At 35.8% G+C, this 6,988-nt stretch overlaps 1 protein-coding gene across 5 annotated transcripts in view; it reads right to left on the bottom strand.

The window, feature by feature from the left end:
• Positions 1-129: 129 nt before the first annotated feature.
• LOC105290126 overlaps positions 130-6,988 on the bottom strand; it is a 21,279-nt gene continuing 14,420 nt past the window's right edge. For 3 of the 5 annotated variants that reach the window (XR_895720.2, XR_002779616.1, XR_002779615.1), the window contains exons 2-3: positions 5,983-6,115; positions 1,494-2,175 (exon numbers count right to left, since the gene is read on the bottom strand). The gene's annotated coding sequence lies outside the window, so the exon portion shown is untranslated. Of the gene's footprint in view, positions 659-1,493; positions 2,176-5,982; positions 6,161-6,988 lie in introns of those variants that run through there. The other 2 variants (XR_002779613.1, XR_002779614.1) reach the window with 2 other exon arrangements.

The following is a 6,988-nucleotide window of genomic DNA, read 5'->3' on the forward strand; positions in this document are numbered from 1 at the left end:
TCGAATAAAGACTGCAGGTTAGAAAATGTTAAACAAATGCCCTTTTCCTAATTCTGATAATTGTATTGTAGCTATAGAATAGAATGACCTTATTTCTGGAAACATAAACTGAAACATTTGGGGACAAAAACGCATCACGTCTGCTGGGAGGACCAAGAGAATATAGCATGTGTGGCAACGTGGTCAATGTTAACATTTGGAAATATAGGTGAGGGGTACATGGGAATTCTTTTCACTGTTCTTGTAACTTTTCTATAAGATTGAAATTATGTCAAAAAAATAAAGAAATCAGATACACAACTTGTTTGATGGCTATGTACAGAAACGCAATGAAAACCAGATACAGAAAGATAAATGGGAAGGATAAAATTGTCCTGCCATTTACAATATTATATTTCTTGGGAATTTATGAGTTTAAGATGGTAGATACAATACACTATACAGTACATTGTATAAAAGGATGCACCTGTAAACACTAGTGTAGAATTTTTATTTGATAAATGCTGCTTTAATGCCATTCCGCTTATGGCCTGTGCTTTTATTTTTCTTTCATGCTCTGCTTTAGTAAACCTTTACTGACAGTCAGTGTTGTAACTTAAAATCTCTTCACAGACAAATCACAGGAAGAATTCCACTCAGAATCTATATGAAAACATACCTAAAATCATTAAAGGCAGTTTTGAGACTATGAAAAAAAATTATATATGACAAATAGAAAAGCAATTTAAAGCAAATTTTCAAAAAAATGCATTCAGAAATCATTTAACACCAACAAAGGGATGGGCAAAAAAAGACACTGAAAAATGAATTCTAGCATATGCCTTTCCTGTGTGTGTAGATTGTTCCGATGATCCCAGGATTTAACACTAGAAGTAAACTTGTTTAGTATTTTTTGATGACGTTCGAAGGGCCTTTAATAAATGATCTTCCATGTGACTATCAATAAATGTATTTATTTTTCAGTTGCTTACTAAATGAATAATTCTCATTACCTAATTTGTCTTCTATATATCCTTGTTTCTGATTTATACATCTCAAAGTTAAAATACTTCTGAACTGAGAATGCAGTTTGGGCTAGGAGAGTGGAGATCGACACTGGGAAGTACACAAGTATTTGAATAGGTATGTGGGTCCACTGTGGCTTATTTTACTATTATGCTTAAAAATTTACATTTACTATATATATATTTTTGTATACCTCAAATATCACATAATAAAAGTTTTAAAAGAACATAATATTTTTATGTTACAGTTTATGGCCATGCCACCCTGAACATGCCTGATCTCATCTGATCTTGGAAGCTAAGCAGGGTCGAGCCTGGTTAGTACCTAGGAAGACCAAGTGCTCTAGGCATTTATTTACTTTTAAAAAATTTTTTTAAGTTTAGATCTTGGAAGCTAAGCAGGGTCGAGCCTGGTTAGTACCTAGGAAGATCAAGTGCTCTAGGCATTTATTTACTTTTAAAAAATTTTTTTAAGTTTATTGGGGTAATATTGGTTAATATAATTTGTAGGCGTTAAAAGAAAAAGCTATGCTACAAAATAGAGCTTTCCTTTTTTCATTTAACATCTCTTTTTCTCTCCAACTGTTTTCATGGTTGTTGTTTCAGATGTTCAATATATATTTACTTAGCACCTATTATATGTCAGGCATGGTTGTAAGTATTGAGGGAATAAGCAAATATAAATGTAATAAAAAACAACAAATAAAAACACAGTCTCTGCCCTCATGGCAAATTAGTCTAGTTAGTCATGAGAACCAAATAGGCAGAGCTATACGTAAATTTTTGCAAGCCACATACCTCCCAGAGTGCCTTACCCATGTAAGAACCTGAATCATGTTCCCTGATCTTGACGATGTTTGAACTGCCTAGAGATCTTTTTTATGGGTAGAGAGATTCTTTACATTGCAATCAGCTTACTTTACTGTTTAAAATAGACTTCATCCGGCAACAAAGCAACGTCATACTGGATTCCTCAAAGTTACTTGGAATCACATCCTTTTGGGAATCTCAACAGTCTTCTCTTAGTGAAATCATAATCATTGCACCAGGTTTCCACATAGAAGTAAGAAGTTTGGATGTCTGTAAATTTTGTTCTGTGTTCAGTTATCTCATCATTAATTATTCACAGACAGAAGAAATTCTCTAATGACGATTTTTGTTCCTTTGTGCCCTGTAACATACAAGTTTTACACAAATTCAGAGATCTTGGATTCTAGATGACAGGGTTCTTTCTTATCAGTCTTCTGCAATAAAATTTAGCAAATGCTGATGTTAATTAGGTAGAGCAGTACAAGAGAAAGAATACAAAAAAACCCACTGGTAAACTCTTCTGAAAACAACAATTTTGCAACCACTACTCATTTTCTTCAATGAAAATCAATATATTTTCAAGACAATAAACATTGATTGTACAACAATTATACTAGTTTAATTTAATTATTTATGTTTCAGGTAGCACAAAATTTAAAACAAGAGACCAGAACTTAAAAATTTCAAAGACTAGGTTTAATAATGTGGCATATTATAATTTGAAAAATGCTTTTATCAGTGAATAATTAGAACTCTTTCCTTAAAGAAAAAACAATGCTATAATGTATTTTGCCTTTCAAATTCTAGTAGCAGAAAGATGGCTATTTTTTGTTTTACAATCTTGTGATTTGGGGGAAAAAAAACAGTTCAAGTATTGAAATAGTTTCCCTAGTGCTAATCAACTACATACGAATATAGTTATCTATTTATATAGATTATATGTGATTATACAGTGTAAACACTAAACATATCACACTGAAGAGGATCTTTTGGATTTCAAAAAAGATTAGTTTTGGTTTTGATGGAGTCAGAAAGTACAGACTATATGACAGGGGTTGCAGAATTATTTTATGCATGTATGTTTTTCTGGGAGCAGGTTCCTATGGCTTTTATCAGACTCTCAAAGGTGTTGATGACCTCTCATAAGAATTATGACGTCTAGAAAGCAATTAGCATTCACAGTCTAAGGTATCTGACATATAGAATTAATTCAATAAACATTACTGAAGGAATATTATTGAACTGCTGGTATTGTCACCAGAGATAAGTTTTGAGTAGAAAAGATAAACAAAAAAAAGAGGAAAAAATAACAAATCAAGATTGATTATTATATGCAGGACAATGGTACAGGTGGTAGAAGGTCCTTTTCTTAAAAGGTAATTTGTTTTTAAGGAACTAAGGAGCTAATAAGAATGATAAAAGATAAACAAAATGATGTAAGAATATTAGTAAAGGGAAAAAGTCAATGTATGATAAAACATATACTAGAATTTTTGAAGGTGAAAGCCTTTCCTAGGTTTGAAGAAGTTCTGCCATATATATGACTTAATTTTTTTCATCCACAATCAGGGAAAGACCAGAAGTATAAAGGGTGGGGAGAGGTAGAACGAATTGTAATAAATGACCCTCTCCCCTTCCTCTTTTATAGTCTTTATAGTTTTCAGTATTGGGAATGCAAAACAATCTAGTGGTTCCTGAAGAGTACACTCACTAGCTCTTCCTCCTTATTGTCTGTCACCTTTGGGGGTTGGGAGTGGAAGGGAGAATGCAGAAGTGTTGACTTGACCAGAGCATAGGAAAACCACTCCTCCAGTGCCCTGAAACCATTAAAATCTTTAAAGAGGTACAGGTAAGAAAGGTTTTTCACCTAGAAGCAAATGCCTTGGAAAAATTCTAGACCATATTTGGGAAATGCCCCCAACAGGAATATTTGGAGGCATAACTTGGTACACCTCCAAGGCAGTGCTGTTGCCACTTCCTTCTGTGAGGTTTCTGAGGAGTCCCAGTAGAAGGCCAAGCCCAATTAGTATCTATACCCTTGCCTCATTTTGGTACTATGAGTTTTTGTAAAGTGAGGTAAAACTGTAACAGCAGTTTGCTTACTGGTGTCCTATTTACTACGGAAAAGTATGTAGGAGATACAGGATCAGATCAGTATTGGAGAAGATAGTCCAGGACTTGAGCCCAACCATGGTGATATTTGCTCTTTCATTCTTCACCTCTAACATAAAGAAAATACTATCACGTAAAGAGAGTATCATTTCTTGGATCTTCTCTAATTCCATTGCTAACACTTTCAGATTATAGCCAACTTGTGGACCAACTACTATAGACAGTAAGTGGGTTCAACTTCCAGCTCTGCCTCCATGGTGAATCTGGATAAGTTATTTATCCTAAGCTTAAATTTCCTTATTTGTGAAAAGGAGTGAAATAACAGGGTTTTTGTGAGCAAAAAATGGATGCTGTAAGTAGAGATATTGCATGGCACACTGTAAGTGCTTAATAAAAATCAGCCATTATTCTTATTGTTACTGGCTTCATCAATCTCCCTGTCTACAGTCTACGTAGAAAATTCACCTCCCACTTTGCTGTGACACAATTATTCTTAAATCACCTTTGATTTAGTCAGTCTCTTCCCAAAACTCAATGGATTCCATGCATACAGGATAGTCTAATCTTCCTGCCTAGAACATGTGGCCCTCCTCTACCTGGCCTTAACCAACCTGACACCAGTCTGGTCTCTCTTGAGGCCCCTCAATAACAAACTAAACTTCTCCCCCTTCCCTAAAACATCCTGCTCTTTTCAGCCTCCTTGCTTTGTTCCTGGTATTCCATCTGCATGGAATGCCTTCCCTAGGTACAACCATATAGGTCACCGCTCTTCCAAGCTAGTTCGGATGCCACCAATTCCACAAAGCTTTCTCTTATCCTTCTAGCAGAGTGAGCTCTCCCTCTGGATTCCTAAAATACTTGTCGTTTCTTCTACTTTGAAAAAATTGTCGCTTAGGTTTACATCTCCCAATCTAAATTATAAGCCTTTCAAAAACCAAGGGCCAAATCTGTTTCATTTTATATCCTTATGACCCCTAGTACAGAGGCAAACTCGCAAAAGAGACTTGATAAATATTTACAAAATTCAGTAACCAAATACTAATAAAAGTAAAATGTAGTAACAGAAGAAGGTCAAATAAAGTGCTAAGGGAGCCCAGTGGAGGAAGAGGTTATTTTAGCTGACTTTGCATTTGAAGAAAGCACTTAACGATATAGGAACTTTGTTGGGCAGAGAGATGATGGAAATCAGTAATCTAGACCAAAAGAGCAATGTGAATAAAGGATGGAGAAGGAAAAGCAGAGATTTAAGAACTATTTACGTGGCTGAAATTTAGGAGATGCAAAAGGTTATTAGGACAGAAAAGGTCAAATTAAGGGAGTCTTGAAGGAACTCCTAAGGAATCTGGATTTAATCCTAGGGGCCAGGGAAAGCCATGGGAGGTTTGAGCAGGGCAATGATATATAGTCAGAAGTGTGCTTTAGAAAAACTATTCCATCAGCTGGGCATAAGATGGAACTAAGGATAGGAGACCAATAAAGATTTTTACAACAGTTAAGAAAAGAGCGACAGGGTCTTAAACTCTGATGGGGCAGTGGAAATGTCAAGGTGAAAGAATGGAAAGAAACAGTGGAAAGAGAACTGCAGTGGGGCAGTGGAGGGACAGGTTCTCAACCTGGACTCCACGGAGAATTCAAGGGGTCCACGAGCCTGGATGGAGAAGTAGAACATCTTTATTTTCACTAACTTCTAAGTGAACTGTACCATACAGTTATGAATATGGGCAACAAACCATAACAGCATTAAGCTTCATCAGATTGGCAAAGGGGTCTAAGACATAAAAAAACAAACAAACAAACAAAAACCTTCTGCACTCTAATATAACAGTTTGGTAGAGCCTTTATCAGAAATAAAGATTAGAAAAGAAAATTTTAAATATATACTTTTTTTTTTAAAAGAGCCATGTGGGGACTGAGAGAAGGAAGAACAAAGATGGATACAATTATCACTTTGACTGGATATGCTGAATTTCAGGTGTCAGCCCATACTTATCTTATACAAGGACATCTATTTTCTTGTTGTGCCAGGTAACCTCCAGCTGCAGTGAACCCTACTCACCTCTACACAGTAAGAATCTTCATTTGCCATTCTGTTCATCCTCCCATCTTGTGGCACTGAAAACAGTCCAAGGGTGAACAACTGTTCCATTGCCTGGGACAGAAGGGCTTTCTAGGACATGGGCCTTTGAGTCCTAAAACCAGGAAAATCCAAGGCAAATTGTGGTGAGCTAGTGACCCTAAAAGACCCCAAATGTGGCAATATTTTCTAATAAAACTATATTAATATTATGCTTAAATTAAAAAAAAAAACTATGCCATTTAAGATTTATTTTGGATAAAAAAATCTGAGTTTGTCCATCTCTTCTGCCCATAAAGTAAAAAATCTTGAAGGAAAATCTTCCTCTCACAAGGTCAGACAATTATGGGTACTCCATAAATGCTTTAGTAACCAAGTATCATTATGTCAGTAGCTGGCACATTCACAGCTCATATAATCTTCACAAGAACTCTGTGAGCTAGATTTGATTCTCTTCATACTAGAGAGAAAACACAGGCTCTAGAAAATTTAGTCCTTTGCTCTATCTACCTCACAGAGCAACCAAAGTGGCCGGCTCCTAGAACTGCAGCTGCCAGAGAACACTGAATTACTGTGTTTTCCACAGAAGCACAAGTGGTTGTTGCTATATGGAGATTATGCAAAAACTGCATTTTTTTTCTTTTCCAAAGTCCATGAACTCAGTGCTCCGACATTATGTTGAGACACAGTAAAATGGAGTGTTAGTTTTAGGCTGAAGGCACCCTAAGATAAAGTGCTGGTTTACCTATGGAAAAAGGCAGAAATCAATAATATTCAAAACTGGTAAGATTAGGTAAGAGTAGCAATAACTCACAAATCTAAAAGGAAGGCAAATGGTACAAAGACTATAATACTCTTATACCCAGCATCTAATCAGAAAATCTACACAAGGGAGCGCCTGTATTAGTCAATACCGAAATCGACACGCCCACGTGTGCCTGATTTGACCGATACAAAAATCTTGGACAGCGATGAGCAAAGTGAAAGC

This window comes from Pteropus vampyrus, unplaced genomic scaffold (genome assembly GCF_000151845.1).
Source record: "Pteropus vampyrus isolate Shadow unplaced genomic scaffold, Pvam_2.0 Scaffold32, whole genome shotgun sequence".
Taxonomy (NCBI): domain Eukaryota; kingdom Metazoa; phylum Chordata; class Mammalia; order Chiroptera; family Pteropodidae; genus Pteropus; species Pteropus vampyrus.